Source organism: Narcine bancroftii, chromosome 8 (genome assembly GCF_036971445.1).
Source record: "Narcine bancroftii isolate sNarBan1 chromosome 8, sNarBan1.hap1, whole genome shotgun sequence".
In the NCBI taxonomy this organism is placed as follows: Eukaryota; Metazoa; Chordata; class Chondrichthyes; order Torpediniformes; family Narcinidae; genus Narcine; species Narcine bancroftii.
The window spans coordinates 119,783,116-119,809,711 of NC_091476.1; positions in this window are offsets into that span (position 1 = coordinate 119,783,116).

The window sequence follows — 26,596 nt, forward strand, 5'->3', positions numbered from 1 at the left end:
GATTCCCCAGCTCAGAATCCCCGCCTCTGATTCCCCGCGTCTGATTCCCTGCCTCTGATTCCCCGCCTCTAATTCCCCATCTGTGATTCACAACCTCTGATGCCCCACCTCTGATTCCCCATATCTGATTCCCCGCCTGTTTCCCCGCCTCTGATTCCCCACCTCTGATTCCCCATATCTGATTCCCCGCCTCTGATTGCCCACCTCTGATTCCCCGCGTCTGATTCCCTGCCTCTGATTCCCCGCCTCTGATTCCCCATATCTGATTCACCACCTCTGATTCCCGGCCTCTGATTCCCCATCTCTGATTCCGCACATCCGATTCCCTGCCTATGATTCCCCACCTCTGATTCCCCGCCTCTGATTCCCCATATCTGATTCCCTGCCTCTGTTTCCCCGCCTCTGATTCCCCACCTCTGTTTCCCCATATCTGATTCCCCGCCTCTGGTTCCCCAACTCTAATACCCTGCCTCTGATTCCCCAGCTCTGATTCCCCGCCTCTGATTCCCCGCATCTGATTCCCTGCCTCTGATTCCCCGCCTCTGATTCCAGGCCTCTGATTCCCAGCATCTGATTCCGGCCTCTGATTCCCGGCCTCTGATTCCCTGCTTCTGATTCTGATTCCCTGCCTCTGATTCCCCATCTCTGATTCCGCACATCTGATTCCCTGCCTCTGATTCCCCACCTCTGATTCCCCATATCTAATTCCCCGCCTCTGTTTCCCCGCCTCTGATTCCCCGCCTCTGTTTCCCCATATCTGATTCCCCGCCTCTGATTCCCCAACTCTGATTCCCCTCCTCTAATTCGCCAGCTATGATTCCCCGCCTCTGATTCCCTGCATCTGATTCCCTGCCTCTGATTCCCAGCCTCTGATTCCCCTTCTCTGATTCACCACCTCTGAATCCCCACCTCTGATTCCCCATCTCTGATTCCGCACATCCAATTCCCTGCCTCTGATTCCCCGCCTCTGGTATCCCGCCTCTGATTCGCAACCTCTAATTCCCCACCTCTGATTTCCCATATCTGATTCCCCGCCTCTGTTTCCCTGCCTCTGATTCCCGGCCTCTGTTTCCCCATATCTGATTCCCCTCCTCTGATTCCCCAACTCTGATTCCCCGCCTCTGATTCCCCAGCTTTGATTCCCCGCCTTTTATTCCCGGCCTCTGATTCCCTGCCACTGATTCCCCGCCACTGATTCCCCACCTCTGATTCCCCATATCTGATTCCCCGCCTCTGTTTCCCCACCTCTGATTCCCGGCCTCTTATTCCCAGCATCTGATTCCCGGCCTCTGATTCCCTGCCTCTGAATCCCCGCCTCTGATTCCCCATCTCTGATTCCCCGCCTCTGATTCCCCGTGTCTGATTCCCTGTCTCTGATTCCCCTTCTCTGATTCCCCGCGTCTGATTCCCTGCAACTGATTCCCTGCCCCTGATTCCCCACCTCTGATTCCCCATATCTGATTCCCCGCCTCTGTTTCCCCAACTCTGATTCCCTTCCTCTAATTCGCCAGCTATGATTCCCCGCCTCTGATTCCCTGCCACTGATTCCCTGCCCCTGATTCCCCACCTCTGATTCCCCATATCTGATTCCCCGCCTCTGTTTCCCCAACTCTGATTCCCCTCCTCTAATTCGCCAGCTATGATTCCCCGCCTCTGATTCCCTGCGTCTGATTCCCTGCCTCCGATTCCCAGCCTCTGATTCCCCTTCTTTGATTCACCACCTCTGAATCCCCACCTCTGATTCCCCATCTCTGATTCCGCACATCCGATTCCCTGCCTCTGATTCCCCGCCTCTGATTCCCCGCCTCTGATTCCCCGCCTCTGATTCCCCGCATCTGATTCCCTGCCACTGATTCCCTGCCCCTGATTCCCCACCTCTGATTCCCCATATCTGATTCCCCGCCTCTGTTTCCCCACCTCTGATTCCCCACCTCTGATTCCCCAACTCTGATTCCCCTCCTCTAATTCGCCAGCTATGATTCCCCGCCTCTGATTCCCTGCATCTGATTCCCTGCCTCTGATTCCCAGCCTCTGATTCCCCTTCTCTGATTCACCACCTCTGAATCCCCACCTCTGATTCCCCATCTCTGATTCCGCACATCCGATTCCCTGCCTCTGATTCCCCGCCTTTTATTCCCGGCCTCTGATTCCCTGCCACTGATTCCCTGCTTCTGATTCTGATTCCCTGCCTCTGATTCCCCATCTCTGATTCCGCACATCTGATTCCCTGCCTCTGATTCCCCACCTCTGATTCCCCATATCTGATTCCCCGCCTCTGTTTCCCCGCCTCTGATTCCCCGCCTCTGTTTCCCGATATCTGATTCCCCGCCTCTGATTCCCCAACTCTGATTCCCCTCCTCTAATTCGCCAGCTATGATTCCCCGCCTCTGATTCCCTGCGTCTGATTCCCTGCCTCTGATTCCCAGCCTCTGATTCCCCTTCTCTGATTCACCACCTCTGAATCCCCACCTCTGATTCCCCATCTCTGATTCCGCACATCCGATTCCCTGCCTCTGATTCCCAGCCTCTGATTCCCCGCCTCTGATTCGCAACCTCTAATTCCCCACCTCTGATTCCCCATATCTGATTCCCCGCCTCTGTTTCCCTGCCTCTGATTCCCGGCCTCTGTTTCCCCATATCTGATTCCCCTCCTCTGATTCCCCAACTCTGATTCCCCGCCTCTGATTCCCCAGCTCTGATTCCCCGCCTTTTATTCCCGGCCTCTGATTCCCTGCGACTGATTCCCCGCCCCTGATTCCCCACCTCTGATTCCCCATATCTGATTCCCCGCCTCTGTTTCCCCAGCTCTGATTCCCCACCTCTGATTCCCCAGCTCTGATTCCCTGCCACTGATTCCCCGCCCCTGATTCCCCACCTCTGATTCCCCATATCTGATTCCCCGCCTCTGTTTCCCCAGCTCTGATTCCCTGCCTCTGATTCCCTGCCCTGATTCCCCATCTCTGTTTCACCGCCTTTGATTCGCCACCTCTGATTCCCCATATCTGATTCCCCGCCTCTGTTTCCCCGCCTCTGATTCCCTGCCTCTGATTCCCAACCTCTGATTCCACACCTCTGATTCCCCATATCTGATTCCCCGCCTCTATTTCCCCATATCTGATTCCCCGCCTCTGATTCCCCTACTCTGATTCCCCGCCTCTGATTCCCCAACTCTGATTCCCCGCCTCTGATTCCCGGCGTCCGATTCCCTGCCTCTGATTCCCCGCCTCTGATTCGCCATCTCTGATTCCCCGCCTCTGATTCCCCGTGTCTGATTCCCTGCCTCTGATTCCCCGCCTCAGATTCCCCGCCTCTGATTCCCAACCACTGATTCCCTGCCCCTGATTCCCCACCTCTGATTCCCCATATCTGATTCCCCGCCTCTGTTTCCCCGCCTCTGATTACCCGCCTCTGATTCCCCATATCTGATTCCCTGCCTCTGATTCCACAACTCTGATTCCCCGCCTCTGATTCCCCAGCTCTGAAACCCCGCCTCTGATTCCCCGCATCTGATTCCCTCCCTCTGATTCCCCGCCTTGATTCCCCATCTCTGATTCACAACCTCTGATTCCCCACCTCTGATTCCCCATATCTGATTCCCCGCCTCTGTTTCCCCGCCTCTGATTCCCCGCCTCTGATTCCCCATATCTGATTCCCCGGCTCTGATTGCCCACCTCTGATTCCCCGCCTCTGATTCGCCAGCTCTGATTCCCCGCCTCTGAATCCCCGCATCTGATTCCCTGCCTCTGATTCCCCGCCTCTGATTCCCCATCTCTGATTCACCGCCTTTGATTCCCCACCTCTGATTCTCCATATCTGATTCCCCACCTCTGTTTCCCCGCCTCTGATTCCCCGCCTCTGATTCTCCATATCTCATTCCCCGCCTCTGAATCCCCATCTCTGATTCCCGGACTCTGATTCCCCACCTCTGATTCCCGGCCTCTTATTCCCAGCATCTGATTCCCGGCCTCTGATTCCCGGCCTCTGATTCCCCGCTTCTGATTCTTATTCCATGCCTCTGATTCCCCATCTCTGATTCCGCACATCTGATTCCCTGCCTCTGATTCCCCACCTCTGATTCCCCATATCTGATTCCCCGCCTCTGTTTCCCCGCCTCTGATTCCCCGCCTCTGTTTCCCCATATCTAATTCCCCACCTCTGATGCCCCAACTCTGATTCCCCGCCTCTGATTCCCCAGCTCTGATTCCCCGCCTCTGATTCCCCGCAACCGATTCCCCATGTCTGATTCCCCGCCTCTGTTTCCCCGCCTCTGATTCCCCGCCTCTGTTTCCCCATATCTGATTCCCCGCCTCTGATTCCCCAGCTCTGATTCCCTGCCTCTGATTCCCCGCGTTCTATTCGCTGCCTCTGATTCCCCTCCTGTGATTCCCCATCTCTGATTCACCACCTCTGATTCCCCACCTCTGATTCCCCATATCTAATTCCCCGCCTCTGCTTGCCCGCCTCTCATTCCCCGCCTCTGTTTCCCCATATCTGATTCCCCGCCTCTGAATCCCCAACTCTGATTCCCTGCCTCTGATTCACCAGCTCTGATTCCCCTCCTTTGATTCCCCCCGTCTGATTCCCAGCCTCTGAATCCCCGTCTGATTTCTTGCCTCTGATTCCCCGCCTCTGATTCCCCATCTCTGATTCACTGCCTCTGATTCCCCACATCTGATTCCCCATCTCTGATTCCGCACAACCGATTCCCTGCCTCTGATTCCCCGACTCTGATTCCACACCTCTGATTCCCCAGCTCTGATTCCCCGCCTCTGATTCCCCGCGTCTGATTCCCTGCCTGTGATTCTCCGCCTCTGATTCCCCATCTCTGATTCCCCACCTCTGATTCCCCGTGTCTGATTCCCTTCCTTTGATTCCCCGCCTCTGATTCCCCGCCTCTGATTCCCCAACTCTGATTCCCCGCCTCTGATTCCCCAGCTCTGATTCCCCGCGTTTTATTCCCGGCCTCTGATTCCCTGCCACTGATTCCCCGCCCCTGATTCCCCACCTCTGATTCCCCATATCTGATTCCCCGCCTCTGTTTCCCCAGCTCTGATTCCCCACCTCTGATTCCCCAGCTCTGATTCCCTGCCACTGATTCCCCGCCCCTGATTCCCCACCTCTGATTCCCCATATCTGATTCCCCTCCTCTGTTTCCCCAGCTCTGATTCCCTGCCTCTGATTCCCTGCCCTGATTCCCCATCTCTGTTTCACCGCCTTTGATTCGCCACCTCTGATTCCCCATATCTGATTCCCCGCCTCTGTTTCCCCGCCTCTGATTCCCTGCCTCTGATTCCCAACCTCTGATTCCACACCTCTGATTCCCCATATCTGATACCCCGCCTCTATTACCCCATATCTGATTCCCCGCCTCTGATTCCCCAACTCTGATTCCCCGCCTCTGATTCCCCAACTCTGATTCCCCGCCTCTGATTCCCGGCGTCCGATTCCCTGCCTCTGATTCCCCGCCTCTGATTCGCCATCTCTGATTCCCCGCCTCTGATTCCCCGTGTCTGATTCCCTGCCTCTGATTCCCCGCCTCGGATTCCCCGCCTCTGATTCCCTGCCACTGATTCCCTGCCCCTGATTCCCCACCTCTGATTCCCCATATCTGATTCCCCGCCTCTGTTTCCCCGCCTCTGATTCCCCGCCTCTGATTCCCCATATCTGAATCCCTGCCTCTGTTTCCCCAACTCTGATTCCCCGCCACTGATTCCCCAGCTCTGAAACCCCGCCTCTGATTCCCCGCATCTGATTCCCCAGCTCTGATTCCCCGCCTTTTATTCCCGGCCTCTGATTCCCTGCGACTGATTCCCCGCCTCTGATTCCCCATATCTGATTCCCCGCCTCTATTTCCCCATATCTGCTTCGCCGCCTCTGATTCCCCAACTCTTATTCCCCGCCTCTGATTCCCCAGCTCTGATTTCCCGCCTCTGATTCCCGGCATCCGATTCCCTGCCTCTGATTCCCCGCCTCTGATTCCCCATCTCTGATTCCCCGCCTCTGATTCCCCGTGTCTGATTTCCTGCCTCTGATTCCCCGCCTCTGATTCCACATATCTGATTTCCCGCCTCTGTTTTCCCGCCTCTGATTCCCTGCCTCTGATTCCCCATATCTGATTCCCCGCCTCTGATTCCCCAACTCTGATTCCCCGCCTCTGATTCCCCAGCTCTGAATCCCCGCCTCTGATTCCCCGCGTCTGATTCCCTGCCTCTGATTCCCCGCCTCTGATTCCCCATCTGTGATTCACAACCTCTGATGCCCCAACTCTGATTCCCCATATCTGATTCCCCACCTCTGTTTCCCCGCCTCTGATTCCCCGCCTCTGATTCCCCATATCTGATTCCCCGCCTCTGATTGCCCACCTCTGATTCCCCGCGTCTGATTCCCTGCCTCTGATTCCCCGCCTCTGATTCCCCATCTCTGATTCACCACCTCTGATTCCCGGCCTCTGATTCCCCATCTCTGATTCCGCACATCCGATTCCCTGCCTATGATTCCCCACCTCTGATTCCCCGCCTCTGATTCCCCATATCTGATTCCTTGCCTCTGTTTCCCCGCCTCTGATTCCCCACCTCTGTTTCCCCATATCTGATTCCCCGCCTCTGATTCCCCAACTCTAATACCCCGCCTCTGATTCCCCAGCTCTGATTCCCCGCCTCTGATTCCCCGCATCTGATTCCCTGCCGCTGATTCCCCGCCTCTGATTCCGGCCTCTGATTCCCGGCCTCTGATTCCCTGCTTCTGATTCTGATTCCCTGCCTCTGATTCCCCATCTCTGATTCCGCACATCTGATTCCTTGCCTCTGATTCCCCACCTCTGATTCCCCATATCTGATTCCCCGCCTGGGTTTCCCCGCCTCTGATTCCCCGCCTCTGTTTCCCAATATCTAAGTCCCCGCCTCTGATTCCCCAAATCTGATTCCCCACCTCTGATTCCCCAGCTCTGATTCCCCGCCTCTGATTCCCCGCATCTGATTCCCTGCATCTGATTCCAAGCCTCTGATTCCCTGCCTCTGATTCCCAACCTCTGATTCCCCACCTCTGATTCCCCATATCTGATTCCCCGCCTCTGTTTCCCCGCCTCGGATTCCCCGCCTCTGTTTCCCCATATCTGATTCCCGGCCTCTGATTCCCCGCCTCTGATTCCCCGCCTCTGATTCCCTGCCTCTGATTCCCCATCTCCGATTCCGCACATCTGATTCCCTTCCTCTGATTCCCCGCCTCTGATTCCCCGCCTCTGATTCCCTGCCTCTGATTCCCAACCTCGCATTCCCCACCTCTGATTCCCCATATCTGATTCCCCGCCTCTGTTTCCCCGCCTCTGTTTCCCCGCCTCTGATTCCCCGCCTCTGTTTTCCTATATCTAATTCCCCACCTCTGATTCCCCATATCTGATTCCCCGCCTCTGTTTCCCCGCCTCTGATTCCCCGCCTCTGATTCCCCATATCTGATTCCCTGCCTCTGATTCCCCAACTCTGATTCCCCGCCTCTGATTCCCCAGCTCTGAATCCCCGCCTCTGATTCCCCGCGTCTGATTCCCTGCCTCTGATTCCCCGCCTTGATTCCCCATCTCTGATTCACAACCTCTGATTCCCCACCTCTGATTCCCTATATTTGATTCCCCGCCTCTGTTTCCCCGCCTCTGATTCCCCGCCTCTGATTCCCCATATCTGATTCCCCGCCTCTGATTGCCCACCTCTGAATCCCCGCCTCTGATTCGCCAGCTCCGATTCCCCGCCTCTGATTCCCCGCATCTGATTCCCTGCCTCTGATTCCCCGCCTCTGATTCCCCATCTCTGATTCACCGCCTTTGATTCGCCACCTCTGATTCCCCATATCTGATTCCCCACCTCTGTTTCCCCGCCTCTGATTCCCCGCCTCTGATTCTCCATATCTCATTCCCCGCCTCTGAATCCCCATCTCTGATTCCCGGACTCTGATTCCCCACCTCTGATTCCCGGCCTCTTATTCCCAGCATCTGATTCCCGGCCTCTTATTCCCGGCCTCTGATTCCCCGCTTCTGATTCTGATTCCCTGCCTCTGATTCCCCATCTCTGATTCCGCACATCTGATTCCCTGCCTCTGATTCCCCACCTCTGATTCCCCATATCTGATTCCCCGCCTCTGTTTCCCCGCCTCTGATTCCCCGCCTCTGTTTCCCTATATCTAATTCCCCACCTCTGATGCCCCAACTCTGATTCCCCGCCTCTGATTCCCCAGCTCTGATTCCCCGCCTCTGATTCCCTGCATCCGATTCCCCATATCTGATTTCCCGCCTCTGTTTCCCCGCCTGTGATTCCCCGCCTCTGTTTCCCCATATCTGATTCCCCGCCTCTGATTCCCAACTATGATTCCCCGCCTCTGATTCCCCAGCTCTGATTCCCTGCCTCTGATTCCCCGCGTTCTATTCCCTGCCTCTGATTCCCCGCCTGTGATTCCCCCACTGATTCACCACCTCTGATTCCCCACCTCTGATTCCCCATATCTAATTCCCCGCCTCTGTTTTCCCGCCTCTGATTCCCCGCCTCTGTTTCCCCATATCTGATTCCCCGCCTCTGAATCCCCAACTCTGATTCCCTGCCTCAGATTCCCCAGCTCTGATTCCCCGCCTTTGATTCCCCCCGTCTGATTCCCAGCCTCTGAATCCCCGTGTCTGATTTCCTGCCTCTGATTCCCCGCCTCTGATTCCCCATCTCTGATTCACCGCCTCTGATTCCCCACCTCTGATTCCCCATCTCTGATTCCGCACATCCAATTCCCTGCCTCTGATTCCCCAACTCTGATTCCCCACCTCTGATTCCCCAGCTCTGATTCCCCGCCTCAGATTCCCCACGTCTGATTCCCTGCCTCTGATTCCCCGCCTCTGATTCCCTGCCTCTGATTCCCCATATCTGATTCCCCGCCTCTGATTCCCCAACTCTGATTCCCCGCTTCTGATTCCCCAGCTCTGAATCCCCGCCTCTGATTCCCCGCGTCTGATTCCCTGCCTCTGATTCCCCGCCTCTAATTCCCCATCTGTGATTCACAACCTCTGATGCCCCACCTCTGATTCCCCATATCTGATTCCCCGCCTGTTTCCCCGCCTCTGATTCCCCACCTCTGATTCCCCATATCTGATTCCCCGCCTCTGATTGCCCACCTCTGATTCCCCGCGTCTGATTCCCTGCCTCTGATTCCCCGCCTCTGATTCCCCATATCTGATTCACCACCTCTGATTCCCGGCCTCTGATTCCCCATCTCTGATTCCGCACATCCGATTCCCTGCCTATGATTCCCCACCTCTGATTCCCCGCCTCTGATTCCCCATATCTGATTCCCTGCCTCTGTTTCCCCGCCTCTGATTCCCCACCTCTGTTTCCCCATATCTGATTCCCCGCCTCTGGTTCCCCAACTCTAATACCCTGCCTCTGATTCCCCAGCTCTGATTCCCCGCCTCTGATTCCCCGCATCTGATTCCCTGCCTCTGATTCCCCGCCTCTGATTCCAGGCCTCTGATTCCCAGCATCTGATTCCGGCCTCTGATTCCCGGCCTCTGATTCCCTTCTTCTGATTCTGATTCCCTGCCTCTGATTCCCCATCTCTGATTCCGCACATCTGATTCCCTGCCTCTGATTCCCCACCTCTGATTCCCCATATCTAATGCCCCGCCTCTGTTTCCCCGCCTCTGATTCCCCGCCTCTGTTTCCCCATATCTGATTCCCCGCCTCTGATTCCCCAACTCTGATTCCCCTCCTCTAATTCGCCAGCTATGATTCCCCGCCTCTGATTCCCTGCATCTGATTCCCTGCCTCTGATTCCCAGCCTCTGATTCCCCTTCTCTGATTCACCACCTCTGAATCCCCACCTCTGATTCCCCATCTCTGATTCCGCACATCCAATTCCCTGCCTCTGATTCCCCGCCTCTGGTATCCCGCCTCTGATTCGCAACCTCTAATTCCCCACCTCTGATTTCCCATATCTGATTCCCCGCCTCTGTTTCCCTGCCTCTGATTCCCGGCCTCTGTTTCCCCATATCTGATTCCCCTCCTCTGATTCCCCAACTCTGATTCCCCGCCTCTGATTCCCCAGCTTTGATTCCCCGCCTTTTATTCCCGGCCTCTGATTCCCTGCCACTGATTCCCCGCCACTGATTCCCCACCTCTGATTCCCCATATCTGATTCCCCGCCTCTGTTTCCCCACCTCTGATTCCCGGCCTCTTATTCCCAGCATCTGATTCCCGGCCTCTGATTCCCTGCCTCTGAATCCCCGCCTCTGATTCCCCATCTCTGATTCCCCGCCTCTGATTCCCCGTGTCTGATTCCCTGTCTCTGATTCCCCGTCTCTGATTCCCCGCGTCTGATTCCCTGCAACTGATTCCCTGCCCCTGATTCCCCACCTCTGATTCCCCATATCTGATTCCCCGCCTCTGTTTCCCCAACTCTGATTCCCTTCCTCTAATTCGCCAGCTATGATTCCCCGCCTCTGATTCCCTGCCACTGATTCCCTGCCCCTGATTCCCCACCTCTGATTCCCCATATCTGATTCCCCGCCTCTGTTTCCCCAACTCTGATTCCCCTCCTCTAATTCGCCAGCTATGATTCCCCGCCTCTGATTCCCTGCGTCTGATTCCCTGCCTCCGATTCCCAGCCTCTGATTCCCCTTCTCTGATTCACCACCTCTGAATCCCCACCTCTGATTCCCCATCTCTGATTCCGCACATCCGATTCCCTGCCTCTGATTCCCCGCCTCTGATTCCCCGCCTCTGATTCCCCGCCTCTGATTCCCCGCATCTGATTCCCTGCCACTGATTCCCTGCCCCTGATTCCCCACCTCTGATTCCCCATATCTGATTCCCCGCCTCTGTTTCCCCACCTCTGATTCCCCACCTCTGATTCCCCAACTCTGATTCCCCTCCTCTAATTCGCCAGCTATGATTCCCCGCCTCTGATTCCCTGCATCTGATTCCCTGCCTCTGATTCCCAGCCTCTGATTCCCCTTCTCTGATTCACCACCTCTGAATCCCCACCTCTGATTCCCCATCTCTGATTCCGCACATCCGATTCCCTGCCTCTGATTCCCCGCCTTTTATTCCCGGCCTCTGATTCCCTGCCACTGATTCCCTGCTTCTGATTCTGATTCCCTGCCTCTGATTCCCCATCTCTGATTCCGCACATCTGATTCCCTGCCTCTGATTCCCCACCTCTGATTCCCCATATCTGATTCCCCGCCTCTGTTTCCCCGCCTCTGATTCCCCGCCTCTGTTTCCCGATATCTGATTCCCCGCCTCTGATTCCCCAACTCTGATTCCCCTCCTCTAATTCGCCAGCTATGATTCCCCGCCTCTGATTCCCTGCGTCTGATTCCCTGCCTCTGATTCCCAGCCTCTGATTCCCCTTCTCTGATTCACCACCTCTGAATCCCCACCTCTGATTCCCCATCTCTGATTCCGCACATCCGATTCCCTGCCTCTGATTCCCAGCCTCTGATTCCCCGCCTCTGATTCGCAACCTCTAATTCCCCACCTCTGATTCCCCATATCTGATTCCCCGCCTCTGTTTCCCTGCCTCTGATTCCCGGCCTCTGTTTCCCCATATCTGATTCCCCTCCTCTGATTCCCCAACTCTGATTCCCCGCCTCTGATTCCCCAGCTCTGATTCCCCGCCTTTTATTCCCGGCCTCTGATTCCCTGCGACTGATTCCCCGCCCCTGATTCCCCACCTCTGATTCCCCATATCTGATTCCCCGCCTCTGTTTCCCCAGCTCTGATTCCCCACCTCTGATTCCCCAGCTCTGATTCCCTGCCACTGATTCCCCGCCCCTGATTCCCCACCTCTGATTCCCCATATCTGATTCCACGCCTCTGTTTCCCCAGCTCTGATTCCCTGCCTCTGATTCCCTGCCCTGATTCCCCATCTCTGTTTCACCGCCTTTGATTCGCCACCTCTGATTCCCCATATCTGATTCCCCGCCTCTGTTTCCCCGCCTCTGATTCCCTGCCTCTGATTCCCAACCTCTGATTCCACACCTCTGATTCCCCATATCTGATTCCCCGCCTCTATTTCCCCATATCTGATTCCCCGCCTCTGATTCCCCTACTCTGATTCCCCGCCTCTGATTCCCCAACTCTGATTCCCCGCCTCTGATTCCCGGCGTCCGATTCCCTGCCTCTGATTCCCCGCCTCTGATTCGCCATCTCTGATTCCCCGCCTCTGATTCCCCGTGTCTGATTCCCTGCCCCTGATTCCCCACCTCTGATTCCCCATATCTGATTCCCCGCCTCTGTTTCCCCGCCTCTGATTACCCGCCTCTGATTCCCCATATCTGATTCCCTGCCTCTGATTCCACAACTCTGATTCCCCGCCTCTGATTCCCCAGCTCTGAAACCCCGCCTCTGATTCCCCGCATCTGATTCCCTCCCTCTGATTCCACGCCTTGATTCCCCATCTCTGATTCACAACCTCTGATTCCCCACCTCTGATTCCCCATATCTGATTCCCCGCCTCTGTTTCCCCGCCTCTGATTCCCCGCCTCTGATTCCCCATATCTGATTCCCCGGCTCTGATTGCCCACCTCTGATTCCCCGCCTCTGATTCGCCAGCTCTGATTCCCCGCCTCTGAATCTCCGCATCTGATTCCCTGCCTCTGATTCCCCGCCTCTGATTCCCCATCTCTGATTCACCGCCTTTGATTCCCCACCTCTGATTCTCCATATCTGATTCCCCACCTCTGTTTCCCCGCCTCTGATTCCCCGCCTCTGATTCTCCATATCTCATTCCCCGCCTCTGAATCCCCATCTCTGATTCCCGGACTCTGATTCCCCACCTCTGATTCCCGGCCTCTTATTCCCAGCATCTGATTCCCGGCCTCTGATTCCCGGCCTCTGATTCCCCGCTTCTGATTCTTATTCCATGCCTCTGATTCCCCATCTCTGATTCCGCACATCTGATTCCCTGCCTCTGATTCCCCACCTCTGATTCCCCATATCTGATTCCCCGCCTCTGTTTCCCCGCCTCTGATTCCCCGCCTCTGTTTCCCCATATCTAATTCCCCACCTCTGATGCCCCAACTCTGATTCCCCGCCTCTGATTCCCCAGCTCTGATTCCCCGCCTCTGATTCCCCGCAACCGATTCCCCATGTCTGATTCCCCGCCTCTGTTTCCCCGCCTCTGATTCCCCGCCTCTGTTTCCCCATATCTGATTCCCCGCCTCTGATTCCCCAGCTCTGATTCCCTGCCTCTGATTCCCCGCGTTCTATTCGCTGCCTCTGATTCCCCTCCTGTGATTCCCCATCTCTGATTCACCACCTCTGATTCCCCACCTCTGATTCCCCATATCTAATTCCCCGCCTCTGCTTGCCCGCCTCTCATTCCCCGCCTCTGTTTCCCCATATCTGATTCCCCGCCTCTGAATCCCCAACTCTGATTCCCTGCCTCTGATTCACCAGCTCTGATTCCCCTCCTTTGATTCCCCCCGTCTGATTCCCAGCCTCTGAATCCCCGTCTGATTTCTTGCCTCTGATTCCCCGCCTCTGATTCCCCATCTCTGATTCACTGCCTCTGATTCCCCACATCTGATTCCCCATCTCTGATTCCGCACAACCGATTCCCTGCCTCTGATTCCCCGACTCTGATTCCACACCTCTGATTCCCCAGCTCTGATTCTCCGCCTCTGATTCCCCATCTCTGATTCCCCACCTCTGATTCCACGTGTCTGATTCCCTTCGTTTGATTCCCCGCCTCTGATTCCCCGCCTCTGATTCCCCAACTCTGATTCCCCGCCTCTGATTCCCCAGCTCTGATTCCCCGCCTTTTATTCCCGGCCTCTGATTCCCTGCCACTGATTCCCCGCCCCTGATTCCCCACCTCTGATTCCCCATATCTGATTCCCCGCCTCTGTTTCCCCAGCTCTGATTCCCCACCTCTGATTCCCCAGCTCTGATTCCCTGCCACTGATTCCCCGCCCCTGATTCCCCACCTCTGATTCCCCATATCTGATTCCCCGCCTCTGTTTCCCCAGCTCTGATTCCCTGCCTCTGATTCCCTGCCCTGATTCCCCATCTCTGTTTCACCGCCTTTGATTCGCCACCTCTGATTCCCCATATCTGATTCCCCGCCTCTGTTTCCCCGCCTCTGATTCCCTGCCTCTGATTCCCAACCTCTGATTCCACACCTCTGACTCCCCATATCTGATACCCCGCCTCTATTTCCCCATATCTGATTCCCCGCCTCTGATTCCCCAACTCTGATTCCCCGCCTCTGATTCCCCAACTCTGATTCCCCGCCTCTGATTCCCGGCGTCCGATTCCCTGCCTCTGATTCCCCGCCTCTGATTCGCCATCTCTGATTCCCCGCCTCTGATTCCCCGTGTCTGATTCCCTGCCTCTGATTCCCCGCCTCAGATTCCCCGCCTCTGATTCCCTGCCACTGATTCCCTGCCCCTGATTCCCCACCTCTGATTCCCCATATCTGATTCCCCGCCTCTGTTTCCCCGCCTCTGATTCCCCGCCTCTGATTCCCCATATCTGAATCCCTGCCTCTGTTTCCCCAACTCTGATTCCCCGCCTCTGATTCCCCAGCTCTGAAACCCCGCCTCTGATTCCCCGCATCTGATTCCCCAGCTCTGATTCCCCGCCTTTTATTCCCGGCCTCTGATTCCCTGCGACTGATTCCCCGCCCCTGATTCCCCACCTCTGATTCCCCATATCTGATTCCCCGCCTCTGTTTCCCCAGCTCTGATTCCCCACCTCTGATTCCCCAGCTCTGATTCCCTGCCACTGATTCCCCGCCCCTGATTCCCCACCTCTGATTCCCCATATCTGATTCCCCGCCTCTGTTTCCCCAGCTCTGATTCCCTGCCTCTGATTCCCTGCCCTGATTCCCCATCTCTGTTTCACCGCCTTTGATTCGCCACCTCTGATTCCCCATATCTGATTCCCCGCCTCTGTTTCCCCGCCTCTGATTCCCTGCCTCTGATTCCCAACCTCTGATTCCACACCTCTGATTCCCCATATCTGATTCCCCGCCTCTATTTCCCCATATCTGATTCCCCGCCTCTGATTCCCCTACTCTGATTCCCCGCCTCTGATTCCCCAACTCTGATTCCCCGCCTCTGATTCCCGGCGTCCGATTCCCTGCCTCTGATTCCCCGCCTCTGATTCGCCATCTCTGATTCCCCGCCTCTGATTCCCCGTGTCTGATTCCCTGCCTCTGATTCCCCGCCTCAGATTCCCCGCCTCTGATTCCATGCCACTGATTCCCTGCCCCTGATTCCCCACCTCTGATTCCCCATATCTGATTCCCCGCCTCTGTTTCCCCGCCTCTGATTACCCGCCTCTGATTCCCCATATCTGATTCCCTGCCTCTGATTCCACAACTCTGATTCCCCGCCTCTGATTCCCCAGCTCTGAAACCCCGCCTCTGATTCCCCGCATCTGATTCCCTCCCTCTGATTCCCCGCCTTGATTCCCCATCTCTGATTCACAACCTCTGATTCCCCACCTCTGATTCCCCATATCTGATTCCCCGCCTCTGTTTCCCCGCCTCTGATTCCCCGCCTCTGATTCCCCATATCTGATTCCCCGGCTCTGATTGCCCACCTCTGATTCCCCGCCTCTGATTCGCCAGCTCTGATTCCCCGCCTCTGAATCCCCGCATCTGATTCCCTGCCTCTGATTCCCCGCCTCTGATTCCCCATCTCTGATTCACCGCCTTTGATTCCCCACCTCTGATTCCCATATCTGATTCCCCACCTCTGTTTCCCCGCCTCTGATTCCCCGCCTCTGATTCTCCATATCTCATTCCCCGCCTCTGAATCCCCATCTCTGATTCCCGGACTCTGATTCCCCACCTCTGATTCCCGGCCTCTTATTCCCAGCATCTGATTCCCGGCCTCTGATTCCCGGCCTCTGATTCCCCGCTTCTGATTCTTATTCCATGCCTCTGATTCCCCATCTCTGATTCCGCACATCTGATTCCCTGCCTCTGATTCCCCACCTCTGATTCCCCATATCTGATTCCCCGCCTCTGTTTCCCCGCCTCTGATTCCCCGCCTCTGTTTCCCCATATCTAATTCCCCACCTCTGATGCCCCAACTCTGATTCCCCGCCTCTGATTCCCCAGCTCTGATTCCCCGCCTCTGATTCCCCGCAACCGATTCCCCATGTCTGATTCCCCGCCTCTGTTTCCCCGCCTCTGATTCCCCGCCTCTGTTTCCCCATATCTGATTCCCCGCCTCTGATTCCCCAGCTCTGATTCCCTGCCTCTGATTCCCCGCGTTCTATTCGGTGCCTCTGATTCCCCTCCTGTGATTCCCCATCTCTGATTCACCACCTCTGATTCCCCACCTCTGATTCCCCATATCTAATTCCCCGCCTCTGCTTGCCCGCCTCTCATTCCCCGCCTCTGTTTCCCCATATCTGATTCCCCGCCTCTGAATCCCCAACTCTGATTCCCTGCCTCTGATTCACCAGCTCTGATTCCCCGCCTTTGATTCCCCCCGTCTGATTCCCAGCCTCTGAATCCCCGTCTGATTTCTTGCCTCTGATTCCCCGCCTCTGATTCCCCATCCCTGATTCACTGCCTCTGATTCCCCACATCTGATTCCCCATCTCTGATTCCGCACAACCGATTCCCTGCCTCTGATTCCCCGACTCTGATTCCACACCTCTGATTCCCCAGCTCTGATTCCCCGCCTCTGATTCCCCGCGTCTGATTCCCTGCCTGTGATTCCCCGCCTCTGATTCCCCATCTCTGATTCCCCACCTCTGATTCCCCGTGTCTGATTCCCTTCCTTTGATTCCCCGCCTCTGATTCCCCGACTCTGATTCCCCAACTCTGATTCCCCGCCTCTGATTCCCCAGCTCTGATTCCCCGCCTTTTATTCCCGGCCTCTGATTCCCTGCCACTGATTCCCCGCCCCTGATTCCCCACCTCTGATTCCCCATATCTGATTCCCCGCCTCTGTTTCCCCAGCTCTGATTCCCCACCTCTGATTCCCCAGCTCTGATTCCCTGCCACTGATTCCCCGCCCCTGATTCCCCAACTCTGATTCCCCATATCTGATTCCCCGCCTCTGTTTCCCCAGCTCTGATTCCCTGCCTCTGATTCCCTGCCCTGATTCCCCATCTCTGTTTCACCGCCTTTGATTCGCCACCTTTGATTCCCCATATCTGATTCCCCGCCTCTGTTTCCCCGCCTCTGATTCCCTGCCTCTGATTCCCAACCTCTGATTCCACACCTCTGATTCCCCATATCTGATTCCCCGCCTCTATTTCCCCATATCTGATTCCCCGCCTCTGATTCCCCAACTCTGATTCCCCGCCTCTGATTCCCCAACTCTGATTCCCCGCCTCTGAATCCCGGCGTCCGATTCCCTGCCTCTGATTCCCCGCCTCTGATTCGCCATCTCTGATTCCCCGCCTCTGATTCCCCGTGTCTGATTCCCTGCCTCTGATTCCCCGCCTCAGATTCCCCGCCTCTGATTCCCTGCCACTGATTCCCTGCCCCTGATTCCCCACCTCTGATTCCCCATATCTGATTCCCCGCCTCTGTTTCCCCGCCTCTGATTCCCCGCCTCTGATTCCCCATATCTGAATCCCTGCCTCTGATTCCCCAACTCTGATTCCCCGCCTCTGATTCCCCAGCTCTGAAACCCCGCCTCTGATTCCCCGCGTCTGATTCCCTCCCTCTGATTCCCCGCCTTGATTCCCCATCTCTGATTCACAACCTCTGATTCCCCACCTCTGATTCCCCATATCTGATTCCCCGCCTCTGTTTCCCCGCCTCTGATTCCCCATCTCTGATTCCGCACAACCGATTCCCTGCCTCTGATTCCCCGACTCTGATTCCACACCTCTGATTCCCCAGCTCTGATTCCCCGCCTCTGATTCCCCACCTCTGATTCCCCGTGTCTGATTCCCTTCCTTTGATTCCCCGCCTCTGATTCCCCGCCTCTGATTCCACAACTCTGATTCCCCGCCTCTGATTCCCCAGCTCTGATTCCCCGCCTTTTATTCCCGGCCTCTGATTCCCTGCCACTGATTCCCCGCCCCTGATTCCCCACCTCTGATTCCCCATATCTGATTCCCCGCCTCTGTTTCCCCAGCTCTGATTCCCCACCTCTGATTCCCCAGCTCTGATTCCCTGCCACTGATTCCCCGCCCCTGATTCCCCACCTCTGATTCCCCATATCTGAATCCCCGCCTCTGTTTCCCCAGCTCTGATTCCCTGCCTCTGATTCCCTGCCCTGATTCCCCATCTCTGTTTCACCGCCTTTGATTCGCCACCTCTGATTCCCCATATCTGATTCCCCGCCTCTGTTTCCCCGCCTCTGATTCCCTGCCTCTGATTCCCAACCTCTGATTCCACACCTCTGATTCCCCATATCTGATACCCCGCCTCTATTTCCCCATATCTGATTCCCCGCCTCTGATTCCCCAACTCTGATTCCCCGCCTCTGATTCCCCAACTCTGATTCCCCGCCTCTGATTCCCGGCGTCCGATTCCCTGCCTCTGATTCCCCGCCTCTGATTCGCCATCTCTGATTCCCCGCCTCTGATTCCCCGTGTCTGATTCCCTGCCTCTGATTCCCCGCCTCAGATTCCCCGCCTCTGATTCCCTGCCACTGATTCCCTGCCCCTGATTCCCCACCTCTGATTCCCCATATCTGATTCCCCGCCTCTGTTTCCCCGCCTCTGATTCCCCGCCTCTGATTCCCCATATCTGAATCCCTGCCTCTGTTTCCCCAACTCTGATTCCCCGCCTCTGATTCCCCAGCTCTGAAACCCCGCCTCTGATTCCCCGCGTCTGATTCCCCAGCTCTGATTCCCCGCCTTTTATTCCCGGCCTCTGATTCCCTGCGACTGATTCCCCGCCCCTGATTCCCCACCTCTGATTCCCCATATCTGATTCCCCGCCTCTGTTTCCCCAGCTCTGATTCCCCACCTCTGATTCCCCAGCTCTGATTCCCTGCCACTGATTCCCCGCCCCTGATTCCCCACCTCTGATTCCCCATATCTGATTCCCCGCCTCTGTTTCCCCAGCTCTGATTCCCTGCCTCTGATTCCCTGCCCTGATTCCCCATCTCTGTTTCACCGCCTTTGATTCGCCACCTCTGATTCCCCATATCTGATTCCCCGCCTCTGTTTCCCCGCCTCTGATTCCCTGCCTCTGATTCCCAACCTCTGATTCCACACCTCTGATTCCCCATATCTGATTCCCCGCCTCTATTTCCCCATATCTGATTCCCCGCCTCTGATTCCCCTACTCTGATTCCCCGCCTCTGATTCCCCAACTCTGATTCCCCGCCTCTGATTCCCGGCATCCGATTCCCTGCCTCTGATTCCCCGCCTCTGATTCGCCATCTCTGATTCCCCGCCTCTGATTCCCCGTGTCTGATTCCCTGCCTCTGATTCCCCGCCTCAGATTCCCCGCCTCTGATTCCCTGCCACTGATTCCCTGCCCCTGATTCCCCACCTCTGATTCCCCATATCTGATTCCCCGCCTCTGTTTCCCCGCCTCTGATTACCCGCCTCTGATTCCCCATATCTGATTCCCTGCCTCTGATTCCACAACTCTGATTCCCCGCCTCTGATTCCCCAGCTCTGAAACCCCGCCTCTGATTCCCCGCATCTGATTCCCTCCCTCTGATTCCCCGCCTTGATTCCCCATCTCTGATTCACAACCTCTGATTCCCCACCTCTGATTCCCCATATCTGATTCCCCGCCTCTGTTTCCCCGCCTCTGATTCCCCACCTCTGATTCCCCATATCTGATTCCCCGGCTCTGATTGCCCACCTCTGATTCCCCGCCTCTGATTCGCCAGCTCTGATTCCCCGCCTCTGAATCCCCGCATCTGATTCCCTGCCTCTGATTCCCCGCCTCTGATTCCCCATCTCTGATTCACCGCCTTTGATTCCCCACCTCTGATTCCCATATCTGATTCCCCACCTCTGTTTCCCCGCCTCTGATTCCCCGCCTCTGATTCTCCATATCTCATTCCCCGCCTCTGAATCCCCATCTCTGATTCCCGGACTCTGATTCCCCACCTCTGATTCCCGGCCTCTTATTCCCAGCATCTGATTCCCGGCCTCTGATTCCCGGCCTCTGATTCCCCGCTTCTGATTCTTATTCCATGCCTCTGATTCCCCATCTCTGATTCCGCACATCTGATTCCCTGCCTCTGATTCCCCACCTCTGATTCCCCATATCTGATTCCCCGCCTCTGTTTCCCCGCCTCTGATTCCCCGCCTCTGTTTCCCCATATCTAATTCCCCACCTCTGATGCCCCAACTCTGATTCCCCGCCTCTGATTCCCCAGCTCTGATTCCCCGCCTCTGATTCCCCGCAACCGATTCCCCATGTCTGATTCCCCGCCTCTGTTTCCCCGCCTCTGATTCCCCGCCTCTGTTTCCCCATATCTGATTCCCCGCCTCTGATTCCCCAGCTCTGATTCCCTGCCTCTGATTCCCCGCGTTCTATTCGGTGCCTCTGATTCCCCTCCTGTGATTCCCCATCTCTGATTCACCACCTCTGATTCCCCACCTCTGATTCCCCATATCTAATTCCCCGCCTCTGCTTGCCCGCCTCTCATTCCCCGCCTCTGTTTCCCCATATCTGATTCCCCGCCTCTGAATCCCCAACTCTGATTCCCTGCCTCTGATTCACCAGCTCTGATTCCCCGCCTTTGATTCCCCCCGTCTGATTCCCAGCCTCTGAATCCCCGTCTGATTTCTTGCCTCTGATTCCCCGCCTCTGATTCCCCATCTCTGATTCACTGCCTCTGATTCCCCACATCTGATTCCCCATCTCTGATTCCGCACAACCGATTCCCTGCCTCTGATTCCCCGACTCTGATTCCACACCTCTGATTCCCCAGCTCTGATTCCCCGCCTCTGATTCCCCGCGTCTGATTCCCTGCCTGTGATTCCCCGCCTCTGATTCCCCATCTCTGATTCCCCACCTCTGATTCCCCGTGTCTGATTCCCTTCCTTTGATTCCCCGCCTCTGATTCCCCGCCTCTGATTCCCCAACTCTGATTCCCCGCCTCTGATTCCCCAGCTCTGATTCCCCGCCTTTTATTCCCGGCCTCTGATTCCCTGCCACTGATTCCCCGCCCCTGATTCCCCACCTCTGATTCCCCATATCTGATTCCCCGCCTCTGTTTCCCCAGCTCTGATTGCCCACCTCTGATTCCCCAGCTCTGATTCCCTGCCACTGATTCCCCGCCCCTGATTCCCCACCTCTGATTCCCCATATCTGATTCCCCGCCTCTGTTTCCCCAGCTCTGATTCCCTGCCTCTGATTCCCTGCCCTGATTCCCCATCTCTGTTTCACCGCCTTTGATTCGCCACCTCTGATTCCCCATATCTGATTCCCCGCCTCTGTTTCCCCGCCTCTGATTCCCTGCCTCTGATTCAAAACCTCTGATTCCACACCTCTGATTCCCCATATCTGATTCCCCGCCTCTATTTCCCCATATCTGATTCCCCGCCTCTGATTCCCCAACTCTGATTCCCCGCCTCTGATTCCCCAACTCTGATTCCCCGCCTCTGAATCCCGGCGTCCGATTCCCTGCCTCTGATTCCCCGCCTCTGATTCGCCATCTCTGATTCCCCGCCTCTGATTCCCCGTGTCTGATTCCCTGCCTCTGATTCCCCGCCTCAGATTCCCCGCCTCTGATTCCCTGCCACTGATTCCCTGCCCCTGATTCCCCACCTCTGATTCCCCATATCTGATTCCCCGCCTCTGTTTCCCCGCCTCTGATTCCCCGCCTCTGATTCCCCATATCTGAATCCCTGCCTCTGATTCCCCAACTCTGATTCCCCGCCTTGATTCCCCATCTCTGATTCACAACCTCTGATTCCCCACCTCTGATTCCCCATATCTGATTCCCCGCCTCTGTTTCCCCGCCTCTGATTCCCCACCTCTGATTCCCCATATCTGATTCCCCGGCTCTGATTGCCCACCTCTGATTCCCCGCCTCTGATTCGCCAGCTCTGATTCCCCGCCTCTGAATCCCCGCATCTGATTCCCTGCCTCTGATTCCCCGCCTCTGATTCCCCATCTCTGATTCACCGCCTTTGATTCCCCACCTCTGATTCCCATATCTGATTCCCCACCTCTGTTTCCCCGCCTCTGATTCCCCGCCTCTGATTCTCCATATCTCATTCCCCGCCTCTGAATCCCCATCTCTGATTCCCGGACTCTGATTCCCCACCTCTGATTCCCGGCCTCTTATTCCCAGCATCTGATTCCCGGCCTCTGATTCCCGGCCTCTGATTCCCCGCTTCTGATTCTTATTCCATGCCTCTGATTCCCCATCTCTGATTCCGCACATCTGATTCCCTGCCTCTGATTCCCCACCTCTGATTCCCCATATCTGATTCCCCGCCTCTGTTTCCCCGCCTCTGATTCCCCGCCTCTGTTTCCCCATATCTAATTCCCCACCTCTGATGCCCCAACTCTGATTCCCCGCCTCTGATTCCCCAGCTCTGATTCCCCGCCTCTGATTCCCCGCAACCGATTCCCCATGTCTGATTCCCCGCCTCTGTTTCCCCGCCTCTGATTCCCCGCCTCTGTTTCCCCATATCTGAATCCCCGCCTCTGATTCCCCAGCTCTGATTCCCTGCCTCTGATTCCCCGCGTTCTATTCGGTGCCTCTGATTCCCCTCCTGTGATTCCCCATCTCTGATTCACCACCTCTGATTCCCCACCTCTGATTCCCCATATCTAATTCCCCGCCTCTGCTTGCCCGCCTCTCATTCCCCGCCTCTGTTTCCCCATATCTGATTCCCCGCCTCTGAATCCCCAACTCTGATTCCCTGCCTCTGATTCACCAGCTCTGATTCCCCGCCTTTGATTCCCACCGTCTGATTCCCAGCCTCTGAATCCCCGTCTGATTTCTTGCCTCTGATTCCCCGCCTCTGATTCCCCATCTCTGATTCACTGCCTCTGATTCCCCACATCTGATTCCCCATCTCTGATTCCGCACAACCGATTCCCTGCCTCTGATTCCCCGACTCTGATTCCACACCTCTGATTCCCCAGCTCTGATTCCCCGCCTCTGATTCCCCGCGTCTGATTCCCTGCCTGTGATTCCCCGCCTCTGATTCCCCATCTCTGATTCCCCACCTCTGATTCCCCGTGTCAGATTCCCTTCCTTTGATTCCCCGCCTCTGATTCCCCGCCTCTGATTCCCCAACTCTGATTCCCCGCCTCTGATTCCCCAGCTCTGATTCCCCGCCTTTTATTCCCGGCCTCTGATTCCCTGCCACTGATTCCCCGCCCCTGATTCCCCACCTCTGATTCCCCATATCTGATTCCCCGCCTCTGTTTCCCCAGCTCTGATTGCCCACCTCTGATTCCCCAGCTCTGATTCCCTGCCACTGATTCCCCGCCCCTGATTCCCCACCTCTGATTCCCCATATCTGATTCCCCGCCTCTGTTTCCCCAGCTCTGATTCCCTGCCTCTGATTCCCTGCCCTGATTCCCCATCTCTGTTTCACCGCCTTTGATTCGCCACCTCTAATTCCCCATATCTGATTCCCCGCCTCTGTTTCCCCGCCTCTGATTCCCTGCCTCTGATTCCCAACCTCTGATTCCACACCTCTGATTCCCCATATCTGATTCCCCGCCTCTATTTCCCCATATCTGATTCCCCGCCTCTGATTCCCCAACTCTGATTCCCCGCCTCTGATTCCCCAACTCTGATTCCCCGCCTCTGAATCCCGGCGTCCGATTCCCTGCCTCTGATTCCCCGCCTCTGATTCGCCATCTCTGATTCCCCGCCTCTGATTCCCCGTGTCTGATTCCCTGCCTCTGATTCCCCGCCTCAGATTCCCCGCCTCTGATTCACTGCCACTGATTCCCTGCCCCTGATTCCCCACCTCTGATTCCCCATATCTGATTCCCCGCCTATGTTTCCCCGCCTCTGATTCCCCGCCTCTGATTCCCCATATCTGAATCCCTGCCTCTGATTCCCCAACTCTGATTCCCCGCCTCTGATTCCCCAGCTCTGAAACCCCGCCTCTGATTCCCCACGTCTGATTCCCTCCCTCTGATTCCCCGCCTTGATTCCCCATCTCTGATTCACAACCTCTGATTCCCCACCTCTGATTCCCCATATCTGATTCCCCGCCTCTGTTTCCCCGCCTCTGATTCCCCGCCTCTGATTCCCCATATCTGATTCCCCGGCTCTGATTGCCCACCTTTGATTCCCCGCCTCTGATTCGCCAGCTCTGATTCCCCGCCTCTGAATCCCCGCATCTGATTCCCTGCCTCTGATTCCCTGCCTCTGATTCCCCATCTCTGATTCACCGCCTTTGATTCCCCACCTCTGATTCTCCATATCTGATTCCCCACCTCTGTTTCCCCGCCTATGATTCCCCGCCTCTGATTCTCCATATCTCATTCCCCGCCTCTGAATCCCCATCTCTGATTCCCGGACTCTGATTCCCCACCTCTGATTCCCGGCCTCTTATTCCCAGCATCTGATTCCCAGCCTCTGATTCCCGGCCTCTGATTCCCCGCTTCTGATTCTGATTCCCTGCCTCTGATTCCCCATCTCTGATTCCGCACATCTGATTCCCTGCCTCTGATTCCCCACCTCTGATTCCCCATATCTGATTCCCTGCCTCTGTTTCATCGCCTCTGATTCCCCGCCTCTGTTTCCCCATATCTAATTCCCCACCTCTGATGCCCCAACTCTGATTCCCCGCCTCTGATTCCCCAGCTCTGATTCCCCGCCTCTGATTCCCCGCAACCGATTCCCCATGTCTGATTCCCCGCCTCTGTTTCCCCGCCTCTGATTCCCCGCCTCTGTTTCCCCATATCTGATTCCCCGCCTCTGATTCCCCAGCTCTGATTCCCTGCCTCTGATTCCCCGCGTTCTATTCGCTGCCTCTGATTCCCCTCCTGTGATTCCCCATCTCTGATTCACCACCTCTGATTCCCCACCTCTGATTCCCCATATCTAATTCCCCGCCTCTGCTTGCCCGCCTCTCATTACCCACCTCTGTTTCCCCATATCTGATTCCCCGCCTCTGAATCCCCAACTCTGATTCCCTGCCTCTGATTCACCAGCTCTGATTCCCCGCCTTTGATTCCCCCCGTCTGATTCCCAGCCTCTGAATCCCCGTCTGATTTCTTGCCTCTGATTCCCCGCCTCTGATTCCCCATCTCTGATTCACTGCCTCTGATTCCCCACATCTGATTCCCCATCTCTGATTCCGCACAACCGATTCCCTGCCTCTGATTCCCCGACTCTGATTCCACACCTCTGATTCCCCAGCTCTGATTCCCCGCCTCTGATTCCCCGCGTCTGATTCCCTGCCTGTGATTCCCCGCCTCTGATTCCCCATCTCTGATTCCCCACCTCTGATTCCCCATGTCTGATTCCCTTCCTTTGATTCCCCGCCTCTGATTCACCGCCTCTGATTCCCTGCCACTGATTCCCCGCCCCTGATTCCCCACCTCTGATTCTCCATATCTTATTCCCCGCCTCTGTTTCCCCCCCTCTGATTCCCAGCCTCTGATTCCCCATATCTGATTCCCCGCCTCTGATTCCCCATATCTGATTCCCCGCCTCTATTTCCCCATATCTGCTTCGCCGCCTCTGATTCCCCAACTCTGATTCCCCGCCTCTGATTCCCCAGCTCTGATTTCCCGCCTCTGATTCCCGGCATCCGATTCCCTGCCTCTGATTCCCCGCCTCTGTTTTCCCGCCTCTGATTCCCTGCCTCTGATTCCCCATATCTGATTCCCCGCCTCTGATTCCCCAACTCTGATTCCCCGCCTCTGATTCCCCAGCTCTGAATCCCCGCCTCTGATTCCCCGCGTCTGATTCCCTTCCTCTTATTCCCCGCCTCTGATTCCCCATCTGTGATTCACAACCTCTGATGCCCCACCTCTGATTCCCCATATCTGATTCCCCATATCTGATTCCCCGCCTCTGATTGCCCACCTCTGATTCCCCGCGTCTGATTCCCTGCCTCTGATTCCCCGCCTCTGATTCCCCATCTCTGATTCACCACCTCTGATTCCCGGCCTCTGATTCCCCATCTCTGATTCCGCACATCCGATTCCCTGCCTATGATTCCCCACCTCTGATTCCCCGCCTCTGATTCCCCATATCTGATTCCCTGCCTCTGTTTCCCCGCCTCTGATTCCCCACCTCTGTTTCCCCATATCTGATTCCCCGCCTCTGATTCCCCAACTCTAATACCCCGCCTCTGATTCCCCAGCTCTGATTCCCCGCCTCTGATTCCCCGCATCTGATTCCCTGCCGCTGATTCCCCGCCTCTGATTCCGGCCTCTGATTCCCGGCCTCTGATTCCCTGCTTCTGATTCTGATTCCCTGCCTCTGATTCCCCATCTCTGATTCCGCACATCTGATTCCTTGCCTCTGATTCCCCACCTCTGATTCCCCATATCTGATTCCCCGCCTCTGTTTCCCCGCCTCTGATTCCCCACCTCTGATTCCCCATATCTGATTCCCCGGCTCTGATTGCCCACCTCTGATTCCCCGCCTCTGATTCGCCAGCTCTGATTCCCCGCCTCTGAATCCCCGCATCTGATTCCCTGCCTCTGATTCCCCGCCTCTGATTCCCCATCTCTGATT